The sequence below is a fragment of the Bombina bombina genome, chromosome 7, assembly GCF_027579735.1.
Source record: "Bombina bombina isolate aBomBom1 chromosome 7, aBomBom1.pri, whole genome shotgun sequence".
NCBI classification, from domain to species: Eukaryota; Metazoa; Chordata; class Amphibia; order Anura; family Bombinatoridae; genus Bombina; species Bombina bombina.
Window position 1 is genome coordinate 555997355 of NC_069505.1, and position 23008 is coordinate 556020362.

General features: G+C 41.8%; 1 protein-coding gene across 1 annotated transcript in view; it reads right to left on the minus strand.

The window, feature by feature from the left end:
- The window catches only part of LOC128667033 (H-2 class I histocompatibility antigen, Q9 alpha chain), a 554857-nt gene that overhangs the window by 428634 nt on the left and 103215 nt on the right, over window positions 1–23008 (minus strand). The gene's annotated exons all lie outside the window — the stretch shown is intronic.

Sequence of the window (23008 nt, forward strand, 5' to 3'; positions counted from 1 at the left end):
TCTTCAGGGGCTTAGTGTTAGGTTTATTTGAAGGGGGGTTTGGGTTAGATTAGGGGTATGTGGGTGGTGGGTTGTAATGTTGGGGGGGGGGTATTGTATGTTTTTTTTTACAGGCAAAAGAGCTGATTTTCTTGGGGCATGCCCCGCAAAGGGCCCTGTTCAGGGCTGGTAAGGTAAAAGAGCTTTTAACTTTATTAATTTAGAATAGGGTAGGGCATTTTTTTATTTTGGGGGTCTTTGTTATTTTATTAGGGGGCTTAGAGTAGGTGTAATTAGTTTAAAATTGTTGTAATATTTTTCTGATGTTTGTAAATATTTTTTTATTTTTTGTAACTTAGTTCTTTTTTATTTTTTGTACTTTAGTTAGTTTATTTCATTGTAGTTATTTGTAGGAATTGTATTTAATTTATTTATTGATAGTGTAGTGTTAGGTTTTATTGTAGGTAATTGTAGGTATTTTATTTAATTAATTTATTGATAGGGTAGTGTTAGGTTTAATTATAACTTAGGTTAGGATTTATTTTACAGGTAATTTTGTTATTATTTTAACTAGGTAACTATTAAATAGTTCTTAACTATTTAATAGCTATTGTACCTGGTTAAAATAAATACAAAGTTGCCTGTAAAATAAATATTAATCCTAAAATAGCTACAATATAATTATAATTTATATTGTAGCTATATTAGGATTTATTTTACAGGTAAGTATTTAGCTTTAAATAGGAATAATTTATTTAATAAGAGATAATTAATTTCGTTAGATGTAAATTATATTTAAGTTAGGGGGGTGTTAGTGTTAGGGTTAGACTTAGCTTTAGGGGTTAATCCATTTATTATAGTAGCGGTGAGCTCCGTTCGGCAGATTAGGGGTTAATAATTGAAGTTAGGTGTCGGCGATGTTAGGGAGGGCAGATTAGGGGTTAATACTATTTATGATAGGGTTAGTGATGCGGATTAGGGGTTAATAACTTTATTATAGTAGCGGTACGGTCCGCTCGGCAGATTAGGGGTTAATAAGTGTAGGCAGGTGGAGGCGACGTTGAGGGGGGCAGATTAGGGGTTAATAAATATAATATAGGGGTCGGCGGTGTTAGGGGCAGCAGATTAGGGGTACATAGGGATAATGTAAGTAGCGGCGGTTTACGGAGCGGCAGATTAGGGGTTAAAAATAATATGCAGGGGTCAGCGATAGCGGGGGCGGCAGATTAGGGGTTAATAAGTGTAAGGTTAGGGGTGTTTAGACTCGGGGTACATGTTAGTGTGTTAGGTGCAGACGTAGGAAGTGTTTCCCCATAGGAAACAATGGGGCTGCGTTAGGATCTGAACGCGGCTTTTTTGCAGGTGTTAGGTTTTTTTTCAGCTCAAACAGCCCCATTGTTTCCTATGGGGGAATCGTGCACGAGCACGTTTTTGAGGCTGGCCGCTTGCGTAAGCAACTCTGGTATCGAGTTGAAGTTGCGTTAAAAAAGCTCTACGCTCCTTTTTTGGAGCCTAACGCTGCATTTTTTTGGACTCTCGATACCAGAGTTAATTTTATGGTGCGGCCAGAAAAAAGCCTGCGTAGCGTTAACAACCCATCTACCGCCAAACTCCAAATCTAGCTGTGAGTCAGAGAAACCTCTATGACTCAATACTAAGCAATCAATTTCCATACCATCAAATTTAAGGATTTGAGAACCTGATGGAAAAAAATGGACCTTGAAACAGTAGGTCTGGCTTTAACAGAAGTGGCCAAAGTTGGCAACTGAACATCCGAACCCGCATACTAAAAACTGTGAGGCCATGCTGGAGCCACCAGCAACACAACGATTGTTCCATGATGATTTTGGAGATCACTCTTGGAAGAAGAACTAGAGACGGGAAAATATAAACAGGTTGAAAACACCAAAGAAGTGTCAGAGTACCCACTGCTTCCGCCTGAAAATCCCTGGACCTGGACAGGCATCTGGGAAGTCTCATGTTTAGATGAGAACACACATCTGGATGGAGGGACCACCCCTCCGGATGTAAAGTCTGACGGTTGAGATAATCTGCCTCCCAATGTCTATACCTGGGAAAAGCACCGCAGAAATTTGACAGGAGCTGGATTCCGCCCAAACAAGTATCTGAGATACTTCTTCATAGCTTGTGGACTGTGAGTCCTATGCTGGTGATTGACAAATGCCACTGTTTGTGATATTGTCCTTCAGAAAACAAATGAACGGTTCTCTCTTTAACAGAGGCCAAAACTGAAGAGCTCTGAGAATTGCACGGAGTTCTAAAATAATGATTGGTAATCTCGGCTCTTGAGATTTCCAAACCCCTTGTGCTGTCAGAGATCCCCAAACAGCCCCTAAAACCTGAAGGACTTGTATCTGTAGTGAACATAGTCCAGGTTAGTTGAACAAAGAAGCCCCTTGAACTAAACGCTGGTGATTTAACCACCACGTCAGAGAGAGTCAAACATTGGGATTTAAGGATATTAATTGTGATATCTTTGTATAATCCCTGCACCATGGATTCAGCAACCAAAGCTGAAGAGGTCTCATGTGAAAACGAGCAAAGGGAATCGCGTCCGATGCTGCAGTCATGAGACTTGAAATTTCCATGCACATAACCACTGAAGGGAATGACTGAGACTGAAGGTGCCGACAGGCTGCAACCAATTTCAACGTCTCTTGTCTGTTAGAGACAGAGTCATGGACACTGAATCTATCTGGAAACCTAAAAAAAAGGTGACCCTTGTCTGAGAAATCAAGAAACTTTTGGTAAATTGATCCTCCAACCATGTTTCCAAAGAAACAACACTAGTTGATTCATGTGAGATTCTGCAGAATGTAAAGACTGAGCTAGTACCAAGATATCATCCAAATAAGGAAACACTGCAATATCCTGCTCTCTGGTTTCCATAAAGCAGGGCACCTAGAACCTTTAAAAAGATTATTTAAGCAGTTGCTAATCCAAATGGAAGAGCAATGAATTGGTAATGCTTGTCTAGAAAAGAGAATCTCAGGAACTGAGAAATGATCTGAATGAATCGGAATATGAAGGTATACATCCTGCAAGTTCATTGAGGACATAAAATGTTCTTGCTGAACAAAAAGCAGAATAGTCCTGAAAGTCACAATTTGAAAGATGGTACTCTTACATAACGATTCAAAATCTTCAGATCCAAAAATTGGTCTGAATGAAATTTCCTTTTTTGAGACAAATGAATAGATTTGAATAAAATTCCAGACCCTGTCCCTGAAAAGGAACTGGCATGACTACCCCTGAAACTCCAGGACTGAAACACACTTCAGGAGTAGTGATGTCGCGAACCTAAAAATTTCGGTTCACGAACGGCGGACTCGAACTTCCTTGACTGTTCACGAACTGGCGAACCGCCATTGACTTCAATAGGCAGGCGAACTTTAAAACCCACGGGGACTCTTTCTGGCCACAATAGTGATGGAAAAGTTGTTTCAAGGGGACTAACACCTGGACTGTGGCATGCCGGAGGGGCATCCATGGCAAAACTCCCACGGAAAATTACATAGTTGATGCAGAGTCTGGTTTTAATCCATAAAGGGCATAAATCACCTAACATTCCTAAATTGTTTGGAATAACGTGCTTTAAAACATCAGGTATGATGTTGTATCGATCAGGTAGTGTAAGGGTTACGCCCGCTTCACAGTGACAGACCAAACTCCCCGTTTAACGCACCGCAAACAGTTCATTTGCACATCCATGAGATAGATAGATTTGATAGATACATAGATACATAGATTAGATAGATAGATCAATAGATGCAATATACATTTGATAGATACGAATTACATAGATCAAAAGATGCAATATACATTTGATAGATACGATTTACATAGATCAATAGATGCAATATACATTTGATAGATACGAATTCCATAGATCAATAGATGCAATATACATTTGATAGATACGAATTCCATAGATCAATAGATGCAATATACATTTGATAGATACGAATTGCATAGATCAATAGATGCAAAATACATTTGATAGATACGAATTGCATAGATCAATAGATGCAAAATACATTTGATAGATACGATTGATAGATAGATTTGATAGATAAATAGCTAATTTGAAAGATATATAATTTCCCAGACAGAGAATTACGAAGACGTGCGGTCTGGGACCCATGGTAAGGTTACTTCTTTTGGCACAATCGAGTATACCAGTTGCAGAGGCTCTGACCCTGCATTCTGGCTGCACCTCTCCCTGCAAGAGAGATCCCGTACAGAGTCTGTGGACCTGTATGCAAAGAGCTGGCCTGCCTGAAAGGAGCAGCAGGGCAGATCAAAAGATGCAATATACATTAGATAGATACAAATTACATAGATCAATAGATGCAATATACATTTGATAGATACGATTGATAGTTCGATAGATTCGTTAGATAAATAGATTTGATAGATATATAATTTCCCAGACAGAGAATTACAAGACGTGCGGTCTGCGACCCATGGTAAGGTTCCCAGAGGCAGTTGCGGCGCCAGGGGACGTGTATATGGCATGGATTTTCGGAACCGGGAGATGAAAAAAGATGCTTGGTCGGTCCTCCCGCTTCCAATTTGGGGCACTGCGCGTGCAATCTATTGTGACACCAGATATGAGTGGTGTGTTAAGTAGTACTATTCTTAGCAGTTTAATACCCGTTACTACCCCTATCGGGGGAGGTGTATATGGCACGGATTTTAGGAACCGGGAGATGGAAAAAGATGCTTGTTCGGTCCTCCCACTTCAAATTTGGCCGAAACACAAGTGGCTATCACAAAACAGTCCAGCCACGAGATTGATAGATTTGATAGATACATAGATTACATAGATCAAAAGATGCAATATACATTTGATAGATACGAATTACATGGATCAAAGGATGCAATATACATTTGATAGATACGAATTACATAGATCAAAAGATGCAATATACATTTGATAGATACGAATTACATGGATCAAAAGATGCAATATACAATACATTTGATAGATACGAATTACATGGATCAAAAGATGCAATATACATTTGATAGATACGAATTGCATAGATCAATAGATGCAATATACATTTGATCGATACGATTGATAGATAGATTTGATAGATAAATAGCTAATTTGAAAGATATATAATTTCCCAGACAGAGAATTACAAAGACGTGCGGTCTGGGACCCATGGTAAGGTTACTTCCTTTTGCACAATCGAGTACAGGTTGGGATCCGGGATTGCCTTTTGTGCTGTCTGATTCTTTCAGGTATACCAGTTGCAGGGGTTCTGACCCTGCATTCTGGCTGCACCTCTCCCTGCAAGAGAGATCTGTTACAGAGTCTGTGGGCCTGTATGCAAAGAGCTGGCCTGCCTGAAAGGAGCAGCAAGGCAGAGGGATCTATTCCTGCCTAGAAGAAACCAGAGGGCACGCTACCTGCTGGAAGTGTGCAGTGAGGCAGAGGGATCTATTCCTGCCTAGAAGCAGACAGGCAAAGGGGACGCTACCTGCCTGGGAGCCCACTGAGACCAGCCCAGCTGGGGGAGATACAGCCGCTGGCTTGACCCCGGTCTCAGCCACGATAGCCCTGGTCCCACTATTTGGAGGCAGAGGGATCTATTCCTGCCAAGAAGCAGCCTGGCAGGTGGATTTATTCCTGCCTAGAAGCAGACAGACAGAGGGGACGATACCTGCCAAGAAAGAGCTGCAGGGCAGAGAGGACGCTACCTGACTGGGAGTCCACTGAGACCAGTCCAGCTGGGGGAGATACAGCCGCTGGCTTGACCCCGGTCTCAGCAACTATATCTCTGGTCCCACTATCCGGTGGCCACCCCTAGTGGAGTACCGCTACATCCGGATGGAAAAAGATGTTTGGACACCCAGTACAGGTCGTTCTCCTTCAGCCTTTTTATACGAGGGTCCCCGACCCCAAACAGGCACGACAGCATGAAAGACCCCATCTGCCATGACTTAATTTTGCACAATCGAGTACAGGTATGGCAGCAATTTTAGGAACCCGGAGATTATTTTTAGGAACTGGGAGATGGAAAAAGATGCTTGGACACCCAGTACAGGTCGTTTTCCTTCAGCCTTTTTATACGAGGGTCCCCGACCCTCAACGGGCACGACAGCATGAAAAACCCCATATGCCATGACTTCCTTTTGCACAATCGAGTACAGGTATGGCAGCAATTTTAGGAACCCGGAGATAATTTTTAGGAACCGGGAGATGGAAAAAGATGCTTGGTCGGTCCTCCTACTTCAAATTTGGGGCACTGCGCGTGCAATCTACTGTGCCACCAGATATGAGTGGTGTGTTAAGTAGTACTATTCTTAACAGTTTAATCCCTGTTATGTGCCTTTTTTTTGGTTTGGGTTTTGTAGCCACAGTGCAGCACCAGAGGCCAGAAAAATTAGGCATGTACAAATGCCTGAAAAATAAGCTATTGTTGCAGACGCTGCTGTAGCAGCGGCCAGAAAAATTGATGTTTGTTTGACAGTTAGAAAGTGCCCTAAAACATTGCAGCTTGAACCCTAGTTGTTGGCGGATAAGTCACGCAAGTCATCCGGCATTCGAAGATAAAATACAGCAGCGTGTGTACCATTTGTAGCCCAAGGCAGCTCAGCTCATCTCATCAGGTCTTTTTTACTCTAATGTATCGCACAATGTCAGTCCCTTCGGGATCCATCCCTCATTCATTTTAATAAAGGTGAGATAATCAAGACTTTTTTGACCTAGGCAACTTCTCTTCTCAGTGACAATACCTCCTGCTACACTGAAGGTTCTTTCCGACAGGACACTTGAAGCGGGGCAGGCCAGAAGTTCGATTGCAAATTGGGATAGCTCAGGCCACAGGTCAAGCCTGCACACCCAGTAGTCAAGGGGTCCATTGCTCCTCAGAGTGTCGAGATCCGCAGTTAATGCGAGGTAGTCTGCTACCTGTCAGTTGAGTCTTTCTCTGAGGCTGTATCCCGAAGGGCTGTGGCGATGCATAGGAGTTAAAAAGGTCCGCATGTCCTCCATCAACAACACGTCTGGAAAGCATCCTGTCCTTGCCGGCGTGGTCGTGGGAGGAGGAGGATTACTTTCATCTCTTCCCCTGTTAGATTCCCGTTGTGCTGTGACATCACCCTTATACGCTGTGTAAAGCATACTTTTTAATTTATTTTTGAACTGCTCCATCCTTTCCGACTTGCTGGAATTTGATAACATTTCAGTCACTTTATGCTTATACCGGGGGTCTAGTAGCGTGGACACCCAGTACAGGTCGTTCTCCTTCAGCTTTTTTATACGAGAGTCCCTCAACAGGCACGACAGCATGAAAGACCCCATTTGCACAAGGTTGGATGCCGAGCTAATCATGTCCCGTTCCTCGTCCTCACTGATCTCACTGAAGGTATCTTCTTCCCCCCAGCCACGTACAAAACCACGGGTACCAGATAGGTGACAACAACGAGCACCCTGGGATGCCTGTTGTGCTTGGTCTTCCTCCTCCTCCAAGCCACATTCCTCCTCTGACTCCTCTTCCTCACAATCCTCTTCCTGCGTTGCCGCTGGTCCAGCAAGCGATGCTGATAAGGCTGTTTCTGGTGTTGATGGAGACCACAACCCTTCCTCTTCCTCTTCACGCTCATCTACGGCCTGATCCAGCACTCTTCGCAGGGCACGCTCCAGGAAGAAAACAAATGGTATGATGTCGCTGATGGTGCCTTCGGTGTGACTGACTAGGTTTGTCACCTCCTCAAAAGGACGCATGAGCCTACAGGCATTGCGCATGAGCATCCAGTAACGTGGCAAAAAAATCCCCAGCTCCCCAGAGGCTGTCCTAGCACCCCGGTCATACAAATACTCGTTAACAGCTTTTTCTTGTTGTAGCAGGCGGTCGAACATTAGGAGTGTTGAATTCCAACGTGTCGGGCTGTCGCAAATCAAGCGCCTCACTGGCAGGTTGTTTCGCCGCTGGATATCTGACAAGTGCGCCATGGCTGTGTAGGAACGCCTGAAATGGCCACACACCTTCCTGGCCTGCTTCAGGACGTCCTGTAAGCCTGGGTACTTATGCACAAAGCGTTGTACAATCAGATTACACACATGTGCCATGCACGGCACATGTGTCAACTTGCCCAATTTCAATGCCGCCACCAAATTACTTCCATTGTCAGAAACAACTTTGCCAATCTCCAGTTGGTGCAGAGTCAGCCACTGATCCACCTGTGCGTTCAGGGCGGACAGTAGTGCTGGTGCGGTGTGACTCTCTGCTTTCAGGCAAGTCAACCCCAAGACGGCGTGACACTGCCGTATCCGGGATGTTGAATAGTACCTGGGGAGCTGGGGTGGTGCCGTTGATGTGTAGCAAGATGCAGCAGCAGAAGAGGACTCAGCCGAGGAAGAGGTTATGGAAGAGGATGGAGTAGGAGGAGTAGAGGAGGTAGCAGCAGGCCTGCCTGCAAGTCGTGGTGGTGTTACCAACTCCTCTGCAGAGCCACGCATTCCATGCTTGTCAGCCGTCAGCAGGTTTACCCAATGCGCAGTGTAGGTGATATACCTGCCCTGACCATGCTTTGCAGACCAGCTATCAGTGGTCAGATGGACCCTTGCCCCAACGCTGTGTGCCAGACATGCCATTACTTCCTTTCGCACAATCGAGTACAGGTTGGGGATTGCCTTTTGTGAAAAGAAATTTCGTCCGGGTACCTTCCACTGCGGTGTCCCAATAGATACAAATTTTTTGAACGCCTCAGACTCCACCAGCTTGTATGGTAAAAGCTGGCGGGCTAAGAGTTCAGACAAGCCAGCTGTCAGACGCCGGGCAAGGGGGTGACTTTGGGAAATTGGCTTCTTACACTCAAACATGTCCTTGACAGACACCTGACTGTGGGCAGATGACCAGGAACTGCTACGTAAGAGTGGCGGATGGCTGAGAGGGGGCAAGGAGTACAGCAGTGGTTGACGTGGCTGAAGATGCTGGACCAGGAGGAGGATGGCGGCTTTGAGTTTGTGTGCTGCTTCTACTCATGTGTTCATCCCATCGGCGTTTGTGATGTGAGACCATGTGCCTTCGCAACGCAGTTGTACCTAGGTGGGTGTTGGACTTCCCATGACTCAGTTTCTTTGGCACAGGTTGCAAATGGCATCGCTGTTGTCAGAGGCAGACACACACAAAAATGCCACACTGATGAGCTCTGCGATGACGGCATTCTGGTGGTGGCAACAGCATGCGTTGATTGGCGTGCTGTCTGGCTGACCCTGGGTGCCGATGCATGCTGTCTGACTGTGCCACTAGCTCCTTGCGACAACTTCCCCCTGCTTCCAACTCGTCTCCTCCTCTCTGTCTCCCCATCTGAACTTTCCCCCTCTTCTTCTCTTCTAGCGGGCACCCACGTGACATCCACGGACGCATCATCATCAACCGCTTCACTTGTATCTGACAAATCAACAAAGGAAGCAGCAGCGGGTACAACATCACCATCATCATCACACCGTACGTCCATGTTTGTAATGCTGCCTGACTGAGACATATCACTGTTATCTACATCCTCTGTCAATGATGGTTGCGCATCACTCATTTCTTCCAAATGATGTGTCAATAACTCCTCTGACAGATCAAGTGAAGCGGCTGTGGTGCTAGTGTTGGTGGTGGCGACAGGAGGGCGAGTGGCACTGGTCACTTGAGAGGTGCCCGAAGCTAAGCTGGAGGTGGATGGTGCGTCAAGGTTAGGAGCGGAAGCTGTAGAAGATTGGGTGTCCTGTGTTAGCCATTCAACTAGGTCCTCCTCAGAACTTTTCGCGTTCATGGCACGTGGCCTCTGAACACTGTGCATTATTGTAGGGTCAAAGGGAATCACAGCACCACGACCACGACGGCACCTGCGGGGTGGCCTGCCTCTGCCTGTCATTTTTTTTTTAAATGTAGACTTGCACTACTATTAAACAAGATAATATGAGTGGTGCCACTGGGCAAGTGGGCACAGTATACGCTGTGAGCCTGACACAAAAAAGCAGACAGATGTTTCACAATCCAAAAAGTTTATTTTTTTTAAATGTACACTTACACTACTATTAAACAAGATATGAGTGGTGGCACTGGGCACAGTATACGCTGTGAGCCTGACACAAAAAAGCAGACTGATGTTTCACAGTCAAAAATGTTTATTTTTTAAATATTTAAACTACTGTACAACAAATATGAGTGGTGCCGCTAACTTGGCAAGTGGGCCCGGAACACACGCTGGCAGGCAGGCAGGCAACTTCAATTAGATTACACTAACAGACTGATGTTTCACAGTCAAAAAAGTTTTTTTAAAAAAATATTTACACTACTGTTATAACAAATATGATTGGTGGCACTAGTTGGAAAGTGGGCCTGGCACACACACTGGCAGGCAGGCAGGCAACTGCAATTAAATAACACTAGCAGACTGATGTAAAAGTTTTTTTTTTTTAAATTTACACTAATATAACAGATAGGAGTGGTGGCACTGAGGATGGAAGTAGGCACAGTATATGCTGGGAGCCTGACACACAGGCTGGCACTAGTGGCAGGCTGGCCTGGCAACTAAAATTAAATAACACTAGAAGACTGATGTAAATTTTTTTTTTTTTTTAAAAGATACACTAATGTTACACCAGATATGAGTGGTGGCACTGACGATGGAAGTAGGCACAGTATATGCTGGGAGCCTGACACACAGGCTGGCACTAGTGGCAGGCTGGCCTGGCAACTAACATTAAATAACACTAGCAGACTGATGTAAAAAAAATTTTTTAAAAAGTTACACTGATGTTAAACAGATATGAGTGGTGGCACTGAGGCTGGCAGTGGCAGGCAGGCCTGGCAACTGCAATTAGATTACACTAGCAGACTGATGTAAAAGTTTTTTATAAAAAAAATTACACTAATGTTACACCAGATATGAGTGGTGGAAAACAGAGCAATTAGGCACAGTATATGCTGTGGGCCTGACACACAGGCCTGATGGAAAATGAAATTAGATTAAACTAGCAAACTGATGTAAAAGTTTTTTTTTTTTTTTTTATTTACACTAATGTTACACCAGATATCAGTGGTGACACAGAGCAATTAATCACAGTATATGCTGTGAGCCTCACACACAGGCTGACAGGCAGGCAAATGCAATTAGATTACAAAAAAAACAAAAAAAACTGACTGAAGTTCTAGCCCTAAAAAGGGCTTTTGGGGCTGAAGTTCTAGCCCTAACAAGGGCTTTTTGGGGTGCTGTCCTTACAGCAGAGATTAGATGAGTCCTTCAGGACTGTAGTGGACACTGAATACACTAGCCTAGCTATCAATTTCCCTATAAAATCACCAGCAGCAGCACTAACCCTCCTCTCACTAAGAATGCAGGATCATAATAAATCTAAAATGGCTGCTGCCCAGGAGCTGGGAGGGTCTGGGAGGGAGTGTCTGCTGCTGATTGGCTCAAATGTGTCTGCAGACTGAGATACAGGGTCAAAGTTTACTCAATGATGACGAATAGGGGGCGGATCGAACATCGCATATGTTCGCCCGCCACAGCGAACGCGAACAAGCTAAGATCGCCGGCGAACTGTTCGCGACATCACTATTCAAGAGAATCAGGAAAGCCTGAGCTTAACTGGATTTGCTGGGATACGTGAGAAAAAAAAAAAAAATCTCACAGGAGAACTTACTCAGAATCATATTCGACACCCTTGAGAGACAATACTCTGAAACCGTAGATTTTGGACAGAATTTATCCAAACATCCTTGAAAAAAAAAACTTAATCTGCCCTCTACCAGCTGAGCTGGAATGAGAGTCGCACCTTAATGCGGACTTAGGAGCTGGCTTTTGGTTTCTTAAATGGCTTGGAATTATTCCATTTAATGAAGGTTTCCAATTGGAAACAGATTCCATAGGAAAGGAATAGATTTTTGTTCCTTAATTGACAAAAAGAACGAAAACGATTAAGAGCTTTATATTTACCCTTTAGGTCTCTTATTACCTTGGAAAGAAAGAGATAGCAATCTAGACTTAAAAAGTCATATCAGCAATCCAAGATTAAAGCCACAAAACTCTTCTAGCTAAAAATAGCTAAAGACATAGATCTAACCTCAATCTTGATGATATAAAAAAAAAATGTCATCAGAACTGATTAGTATGTTGCAGTAAGCGAACAATGCTAGATAAATCAGAATCCAATTCTTGTTGAGCTAATTCTTCACCAAAAATGTTGATGCAGCTGCAACATTAGCCAAAGAAATTGCAGGCCTGAGACGACCTGAATATAAATAAGCTTTCCTTAGAAAAGATTCAAGTTTCCTATCTAAAAGGGAACTTAAGTACTATCTTCCATAGGAATAGAGGTACGTTCAGCAAGAGTAGAAATAGCCCCATCAACTTGAGGATCGTTTCTCAAACTCTATTAATTGCTGGTAAAGGATACCATTTTTAAAACCTTGAAGAAGGGAAAAAAAAAGAAGTACCCGGCTTATTCCATTCCTTATAAATCATATCAGAAATAGCATCAGGAATAGGAAAAAAACCTCTGGAGTAACCACAGGAGGTTTAAAAAACAGAATTTACTAGTTCTAATATCAAGAGGACTAGTTTCCACAATATCCAAAAATAATTAACACTTCTAACAAAGAACGAAAATACTTCATTTAAGATAAATAAGTAGGTTTGTTAGTGTCAATATCTGAGGAAGGATCTTCTGAATGAGATAGATCCTCATCAGAGGAGGATAATTCATTTTCCAGAAGGCTACCTGTAGTAAGTTAGAGGGCAATTGAAGCAGTTGAGTTAAAGTCTGTGTTTTTTCTCTGTGTTCTGAGAGAATGTGTCTGATATCAAGCTGAAGGAGAGAGATATATTGGTTAATGATGGCCCAGCTAAAGTGTGTTAAAATGAGTGGGAGGGTACATTTATGGACATTTTAAGCTAAGGGTCAATCATGCAGAAACCAAAAAAAAAAAAAAACACATCAAAAAACAAAATATTACAGAGATAAGACAGACATACAAGGGGTGAAATAAAACCATTAAAACAAATAGACAGATAAATGGACAAGAGCTGCTTAAACTATGCAAATTATGACTAGCACAGCCTGTAATATATACATTTAAAATAAAAACAAAACAAGAGGAATTATCACTAAATATACAAACACATACAATAAAACAACTTAGTAGGTAAAATATAATGAAGCTGTTTTCCAGAAGGCTACCTGTAGTAAGTTAGAGGGCAATTGAAGCAGTTGAGTGAAAAAGTCTGTGTTTTTTCTCTGTGTTCTGAGAGAGAATGATATATATATAAGTACAATACATATATTTAGAACTTTATATTAATGCATAAAGTGCCACCATAGCTGAGGTGTCTTAAGTAATAAAAAACATACTTACCGAAAGACATCCATCCACATATAGCAGATAGCCAAACCAGTACTGAAACAGTTATCAGTAGAGGTAATGGTATTTGAGAGTATATCGTCAATCTGAAAAGGGAGGTAGGAGATGAATCTCCACAACCAATAACAGAGAACCTATGAAATAGACCCCCGTTAGGAAAATCATTGCATTCAATAGGTGATTCTCTCTTCACGTCCCTCTGACATTCGCTGTACTCTGAGCGGAATCGGGCTTCAAAATGCTGAGAAGCGCATGTCAACGTAGAAATCTTAGCACAAACTTACTTCACCACCTCCATAGGAGGCAAAGTTTGTAAAATTTGAATTGTGGGTGTGGTGAGGGGTGTATTTATAGGCATTTTGAGGTTTGGGAAACTTTGCCCCTCCTGGTAGGATTGTATATCCCATACATCACTAGCTTATGGACTCTTGCCAATTACATGAAAGAAAAGACCTTTTTCAATGGGACTCCCATAGCGCCGGTATTACGAGTTTGCCTGGGAGGCCAAAAAGCGAGCAGTACACTCTATAACCACAAGATCCGTATCGCCATCTAAAGTCAGTAGTTATGAGTTTTACGCTACAAAACTGTAACATAGAATTCATAACTAATGTGTTACAAAGTACACTAAACATCCATAAACTACCTATTAACCCCTAAACCAAGGCCCATGCACATTGCAAACACTATAATAAATTTATTAACCCCGAATCTGCCGCTCCGGACATCACCACCACTAAAAAAAAAATATTAACCCTTATTCCACCGCACCCCATCTTCGCAACTATAATAAACCTATTAACCCCATAAACCGCCACACTCCGACATCGCAAACACTATGTAAGATTAACCCCTAATCTGCCATCCGCCCACACCACCGCTATAATAAACCTATTAACCACTAAACCGCAATCCCCCAACGAAATATACTTAAATAAATTATTAACCCCTAAACCTCTGACCTCCCACATCACTAACTCTACATAAATATATTAAACCCTAAACCTAACTCTAAGCCTAACCCTAACACTCCCTAACTTAAATATAATTAAAATAAACCTTACAATTATTACCGAAATAATTCCTATTTAAAACTAAATACAAAGTTACCTGTAAAATAAAACCTAACCTGCCTTACACTAAAAACTAACATTATAATAAAATTAAATTATTAAAATACAATTTTCTAAATTACAAAAAATAAAACGAAATTATCAAAAATAAAAACAAATTACTCCTAATCTAATAGCCCTATCAAAATAAAAAAGCCCCCCCAAAATAAAAAAAAACCCTAGCCTACACTAAACTGCCAATGGCCCTTAAAAGGGCCTTTTGGCATTGCCCCAAAGAAATCAGCTCTTTTAACTGTAAAAAAAATAAAAATACAAACACCCCCCCAACTGCAAAACCCACCACCCACACAATCAAACCCCCCCCCCCCAAATAAAAACCTTATTTAAATAAACCTAAGCTAACCAGGGCATTTAGCTCTTTTACATTGCCCAAACCCTAAGCTAAAATAAAAACCCTTTTAAAAAAAACAAAAAAAACTAACACTAACCCCCGAAGATCCACTTAGTTATCAAAGTCCGGACATTCATCCTCATCCAAGCGGCAAGAAGTCTTCATCCAGGAGATCTCTTCGATCTTTATCCATCCGGCAAAGTCCTCATCCAAGCGAGAAGAAGTCTTCATCCAGACGGCATCTTCTATCTTCATCCATCCATCCGGCGCGGAGCGGGTCCATCTTCAAGACATCCGGCGGGGAGTATCCTCTTCTTACGGTCGTCAGCGTCAACTGAAGGTTTCCTTTAAGGTGGTGGCAATGTTAAAGTGAAGGTAAACTTTGGTGAATGAAAGCCCGTTTTTTAAAAATACTATTAAAAACAGAGGCACTTTCATTCATCAAAGTTTACAAAGCAGCCGTTTTGTTAAAAAAACAAAAACAAAAAAAACTTTTCTTTTCACAGCTAGAGCAGCTTCCCCCACATAGAGATCCTCTATTCACACGTCAGCAATGACTAATCCTGCTTCCTCCAATCACAGCATGGCCTCAGGCAATGACTAACCCTGGGGGGGGGGGGGGAGCTGTGATTAAAGGCAACATCATTTTCCAGCGACGATCAGAAGAAGAGGATGCTTCACGCCGGATGTCTTGAAGATGGACCCGCTCCGCGCCGGATGGATGAAGATAGAAGATGCCATCTGGATTTAGACTTCTGCCGGCTTAGAGTTAGGTTTTATTGGGTGGGTTTTATTTTTAGCTTAGGGTTTGGGCAATGTAAAAGAGCTAAAGGTTTATTTAGATAGGTTTTTATTTGGGGGGGGGGTTGGTTGTGTGGGTGGTGGGTTTTACTGTTGGGGGGTTGTTTGTATTTTTTATTTTTACAGGTAAAAGCCAATTTCTTTGGGGCAATGCCCAACAAAAGACCCTTTTAAGGGCCATTGGTAGTTTAGTGTAGGCTAGGGTTTTTTTTATTTTTTTTTGGGGGGGGGGAGCTTTTTTATTTTGATAGGGCTATTAGATTAGGAGTAATTAGTTTTTATTTGTGATAATTTTGTTTTTTATTTTGTGTAATTTAGTGGTTTGTTTTTTTGTAATTTAGTACATTGTATTTTATTAAAGGGCCATAATACCCAAATGTTTAAACACTTAAAAAAGATGCAGCATAGCTGTAAAAAGCTGACTAGAAAATATCACCTGAACATCTCTATGTAAAAAAGAAAGATATTTTACTTCAAAAGTTTCTCAGTAGCCACATTCCATTGTAAAGGACTTCTAAGCAGCATATCAGTATGTCTGTCCCGGGACAGCGGAAGGGGCGAGCTTACCTGCACTCTTATTTCCCTATTCAGTGTAAGGAAGTTTGCTATGAAATCTCATGAGATCACAGTAAAAGAGTTCATGACCTCAGCACTGCTGATGCCGATTGGCTGCTGTTCATTTCTTCATTTTTTTAATTTATTTTTTTCTGCAGCTGAGTATAACTTTTTACACAGAACTTACTCTGCTGAGCTGAGGAAATTGTGAGGTAAAATATCTTCCTTTTTTACATAGAGATGCTCAGGTGAGATTTTCCTGTCAGCTTTTTACAGTTATACTGCATCAGTTTCAAGTGATATAGCATATGAGTATTATGTCCCTTTAATTTATTTGATTGCAATGTTAGGTATTAATGTAAGGCAGGTTAGGTTTTATTTTATAGGTAAGTTTGTACTGTATTTATTTTAGCTATGTAGTTAGTAAATAGTTAATAGCTATTTACTAACTAGTCTACCTAGTTAAAATAAATACAAACTTACCTGTGAAATAAAAATAAAACCTAAGATAGCTACAATATAACCATTAGTTATATTGTAGCTAGCTTAGGTTTTATTTTACAGGTAACTTTGTATTTAGTTTTAAAAAGGAAAAATATTTAGGTAATAATTTTAAGGTTTATTTAGATTTATTTTAATTATATTTAAGTTAGGGGGTCTTAGGGTTACGTTAGGGTTAGGTGTTAATATATTTATTTAGTGTTAGTGATGTTGGAGGCCAGAGGTTTAAGGGTTAATAACTTTAGTATAGTGGTGGCGACAGATTAGGGGTTAATAACTAATGTAGGTTGCAGCAGTTTTAGGGGCAGCAGATTAGGGGTGTTTAGACGTGGTTTTTATGTTAGGTTTAAACATAACTTTTTCTTTCCCCGTAGAAATCAATGGGGCTGCGTTACGGAGCTTTTCATTCCGCGATCGCAGGTGTTAGGATTTTTTTTTTAGCCGGCTCTCCCCATTGATGTCTATGGGGAAATCGTGCACGAGCACGTCAAAGCACCGCTTGTATTTGGGTGAGGTATGGAGCTCAACACCACCATATCGCCCGCACAAGCCAGGTTTTTTCAAACCAGTAATACCTACGTTATGAAAGGTGAGTGATGAAAATAACGTACACGAAATTAGCGAACAGCCATAACTTGTAATCTAGCTGATTATTACTGATATAACACAGGAAGAGCTGGTGTCAGGAGCCTGCAGAGGGAAACTACACAGCGCTATTGGTGCAGACTTCATTTGCTGTACCGCCTGAAGGTTTAAATATGAATAAAGTAGCTGATCTGGGGCGACCAGGGGAGCTGTAAATAATGAGCTTCTGAGGTAACTAAACAATAAGGCACCACATAACTTGTAATGCACAGTAACCTTTTTAACAAAAACAAAATTTATGCTTACCTGATAAATGTATTTATTTCCGGATATGGTGAGTCCACAACATCATCAATTACTAGTGGGAATATCACTCCTGGCCAGCAGGAGGAGGCAAAGAGCACCACAGCAAAGCTATTAAGTATCACTTCCCTTCCCACAAACCCCAGTCATTCGACCGATGGGAAATGGAAAAAGGAATAATTCAAAGGTGTAAAGGTGCCTGACGTTTAGTCAAAAAGTAACTGTCTTAAATATAAAAAGTGTGGGGTCGTGGACTCACCATATCCGGAAATAAATTTATCAGGTAAGCATACATTTTGTTTTCTTTCCTAAGATATGGTGAGTCCACGACGTCATCAATTACTAGTGGGAACCAATACCCAAGCTAGAGGACACAGATTACTAGGGAGGGAGAACAAGACAGGCAGACCTAAAACAGAAGGCACCACCGCTTGAAGAACCTTTCTCCCCAAAAGAAACCTCAGCCGAAGCAAATAGAAAATATCTAGCACAAAGTTAGAAAGCACATAATTATCCTAAAGAAAACTGTTGCCTACACCTCACTAAAGAGTTAACTGAAACATAAATGAAAGGCTAAAGTAGCACTGAAGCTCTCCTGATGATCCTAAGTGTAATAGCATCTGAAGACGCCACTCCACTCCTAGTCTGGTCTGAGACTAAAACGGAGAAACGGGTCACGTGACCCGCCGACTATAAACTGCGTCACACACAAGCGTGCATTTCCAAATACTGCAGACCTTCCCGCCACGCTAATCGTAATGGCGGACACAGCTTAGCCTCCAAACAGAAAACATGGCAGACACACAAGTACTGTATAATAACACTTATTTATTTAACAATAATAAAAAAATAAAAAAATGTAGCCCCTCAGCATAAAACATGAACAGAGATTTACCAGAAATGTCCATACGTACAGCGCTACCGCTGTAACAGAGTATACTAGGAATAATTAAATAATTATAATAATCTGCCGTACTCAAACACACACTTGCGAACCTGGTAGTTAAAATAAGTATGATCAACACACCATACGGAAATAAGTCAAAAGCTTGCTTAGCTTAGCCCTATAACCTCTTATTCTTTAATAAAGACCCCCAAGAAAAAAAAAAGTCAAATAAAAGTTAACCCTTTCACTCATAAAAGGGATAACTCAGTCTCTCAAACACATGCCTATAACGTGCCTTACCCCATGCCAACATTCAATCCCCCCAGAATTATATGTCCCAATCAAATGATGCAGGATCCTCTAAGTGCATAGTCTCCCCACCTGGAAGAAAAAGCACTTACCTGCAAAATTTGCTGTCCGGCATGTAAACAGCTCACTAGGTATGAGAGGACACATACTCCTTACAAAGACCTGTAGAAGATAAAGAACAGAGTAAACCTACGCTGTCTTTCTATACCCTGGGTAGCAAATATGTTAGGAAAATGCAGCAAGACCCACTTTACAAGTTCCTAACTTCTTTAAAGCCACCACTGCCCTTACTGAAGAGACTAACGTGGAGTACGGCTAGACCCAAAAAAACTTGCTTGTAGCAAAATATATTCCAATTTTCTTCAGACACCAAAACTTCACCTCCTCCATTGACAGAGGCAAAGAGAATGACTGGGGCTTGTGGGAAGGGAAGTGATACTTAAAGGGACACTGAACCCAATTTTTTGCTTTCGTGATTCAGAGAGCATGAAATTTTAAGCAACTTTCTAATTTACTCCTATTATCAAATTTTCTTCATTCTCTTGGTATCTTTATTTGAAATGCAAGAATTTAAGTTTAGATGCCGGCCCATTTTTGGTGAACAACCTGGGTTGTCCTTGCTGATTGGTGGATAAATTTATCCACCAATAAAAAAGTGCTGTCCAGAGTGCTGAACCCAAAAAAGCTTAGATGCCTTCTTTTTCAAATATAGATAGCAAACGAATTAAGAAAAAATTGATAATAGGAGAAAATTAGTAAGTTGCTTAAAATTGCATGCTCTGACTCACGAAAGAAAAAAATTTTGGGTTCAGTGTCCCTTTAACAGCTTTGCTGTGGTGCTCTTTGTCTCCTCCTGCTGGCCAGGAGTGATATTCCCACTAGTAATTGATGACATCATGGACTCACCATATCTTAGGAAAGAAATAAGATTTCCTGACCTTAAAGGGACATAAACACAATTTTTATCTTTGATGATTCAGATAGAACATGCAATTTTAAACATCTTTCCAGCTAATTGAACACATTGGGTGAGACAATGGCAAGAGGCAGCCACCAATCAGCAGCTAGCGCCCAGTAGTACACAGCTGATCCTGAGCCTACCTAGGTATGCTTTTCAACAAAGGATACCAAGAGGATTAAACATAATAAAAGTAAACTTGAAAGCAGTTTTACTTTGCATGTTCTTGCTGAATCGTGAAAGAAACATTTGCTTTGTTTGTTCCTTTAAATGCTAAGCATACTGTGGGCTACTAATCCTTGTACAGTCAGTGCAGAGTATATACTGCTAGTATTATGTAGATATATGCAACCTCTGTGCTGTATACACACCCCTAACATTTTTTTCCCTTTATCCCAGGACTGGGAGGCTGAGGGCAGAGTCTGGGTGGTTTGGGGTGGTATTGGGTTGATCCAGTCAAAGCTGATCAGGGGGGTATGATGGTCTGTGACTATAGCAGAGTATGAACAGATAGTTCTCTGAGTTTTTGGTGAACTCATATAAAATAGGAGAAGTCTCATGAGGATCAGGGAAAAACATGGTCCCAAAAAGGTGTCATTCTATAACATGAAGCTGTGAGCTGTGTGTGCCCTGCTAGCTATACACTTCCTAGGTACTGAGCCTTGTACAGTAAGTGCTGTGTGTATACTGCTAGCTATACATTCCTATTTACTGAGCCTTGTACAGTTAGTGCTGTGTTTATACTGCTAGCTATAACTTCCTAGGTACTGAGCCTTGTACAGTTAGTGCTGTGTGTATACTGCTAGCTATACACTTCCTAGGTACTGAGCCTTGTACAATTAGTGCTGTGTGTATACTGCTAGCTATACACTTCCTAGGTACTGAGCCTTGTACAGTTAGTGTTGTGTGTGTGTGTACTGCTAGCTATACACTTCCTAGGTACAGAGCCTTGTACAGTTAGTGCTGTGTGTGTACTGCTAGCTATACACTTCCTAGGTACTGAGCCTTGTACAGTTAGTGTTGTGTGTGTGTGTACTGCTAGCTATACACTTCCTAGGTACAGAGCCTTGTACAGTTAGTGCTGTGTGTATACTGCTAGCTATACACTACCTAGGTACTGAGCCTTGTACAGTTAGTGCTGTGTGTATACTGCTAGCTATACACTTCCTAGGTACTGAGCCTTGTACAGTTAGTGCTGTGTGTACTATACACTTCCTAGGTACTGAGCCTTGTACAGTTAGTGCTGTGTGTATACTGCTAGCTATATACTTCCTAGGTACTGAGCCTTGTACAGTTAGTGCTGCGTGTATACTGCTAGCTATACACTTCCTAGGTACTGAGCCTTGTACAGTTAGTGCTGTGTGTATACTGCTAGCTATATACACTACCTAGGTACTGAGCCTTGTACAGTTAGTGCTGTGTGTATACTGCTAGCTATACACTTCCTATGTACTGAGCCTTGTACAGTTAGTGCTGTGTGTATACTGCTAGCTATACACTTCCTAGGTACAGAGCCTTGTACAGTTAGTGCTGTGTATACTGCTAGCTATACACGTCCTAGGTACTGAGCTTTGTACAGTTAGTGCTGTGTGTATACTTCTAGCTATACACTTCCTAGGTACTGAGCCTTGTACAGTTAGTGCTGTGTATACTGCTAGCTATACACTTCCTACCTACTGAGCCTTGTACAGTTTGTGCTGTGTGTACTATACACTTCCTAGGTACTGAGCCTTGTACAGTTAGTGCTGTGTATACTGCTAGCTATACACTTCCTACCTACTGAGCCTTGTACAGTTTGTGCTGTGTGTACTATACACTTCCTAGGTACTGAGCCTTGTACAGTTAGTGCTGTGTATACTGCTAGCTATACACTTCCTACCTACTGAGCCTTGTACAGTTTGTGCTGTGTGTACTATACACTTCCTAGGTACTGAGCCTTGTACAGTTAGTGCTGTGTTTATACTGCTAGCTATACACTTCCTAGGTACTGAGCCTTGCACAGTAAGTGCTGTGTGTATACTGCTAGCTATACACTTCCTAGGTACTGAGCCTTGTACAGTTAGTGCTGTGTGTATACTGCTAGCTATACACTTCCTAGGTACTGAGCCTTGTACAGTTAGTGCTGTGTGTATACTGCTAGCTATACACTTCCTAGGTACTGAGCATTGTACAATTAGTGCTGTGTGTATACTGCTAGCTATACACTTCCTAGGTACTGAGCGTTTGTACAGTTAGTGATGTGTGTATACTGCTAGCTATACACTTCCTAGGTACTGAGCCTTGTACAGTTAGTGCTGTGTGTATACTGCTAGCTATACACTTCCTAGGTACTGAGCCTTGTACAGTTAGTGCTGTGTGTATACTGCTAGCTATACACTACCTAGGTACTGAGCCTTGTACAGTTAGTGCTGTGTATACTGCTAGCTATACACTTCCTAGGTACTGAGCCTTGTACAGTTAGTGCTGTGTGTATACTGCTAGCTATACACTTCCTAGGTACTGAGCCTTGTACAGTTAGTGCTGTGTGTATACTGCTAGCTATATACTTCCTAGGTACTGAGCCTTGTACAGTTAGTGCTGTGTGTATACTGCTAGCTATACACTTCCTATGTACTGAGCCTTGTACAGTTAGTGCTGTGTGTATACTGCTAGCTATACACTTCCTAGGTACTGAGCCTTGTACAGTTAGTGCTGTGTGTATACTGCTAGCTATATACTACCTAGGTACTGAGCCTTGTACATTTAGTGCTGTGTATACTGCTAGCTATACACTTCCTACCTACTGAGCCTTGTACAGTTAGTGCTGTGTGTGTACTGCTAGCTATACACTTCCTAGGTACTGAGCCTTGTACAGTTAGTGCTGTGTGTATACTGCTAGCTATACACTTCCTAGGTACTGAGCCTTGTACAGTTAGTGCTGTGTGTATACTGCTAGCTATACACTTCCTAGGTACTGAGCCTTGTACAGTTAGTGCTGTGTGTATACTGCTAGCTATACACTTCCTAGGTACTGAGCCTTGTACAGTTAGTGATGTGTGTATACTGCTAGCTATATACTTCCTAGGTACTGAGCCTTGTACAGTTAGTGCTGTGTGTATACTGCTAGCTATACACTTCCTAGGTACTGAGCCTTGTACAGTTAGTGCTGTGTGTATACTGCTAGCTATACACTTCCTAGGTACTGAGCCTTGTACAGTTAGTGCTGTGTGTATACTGCTAGCTATACACTTCCTAGGTACTGAGCCTTGTACAGTTAGTGCTGTGTGTATACTG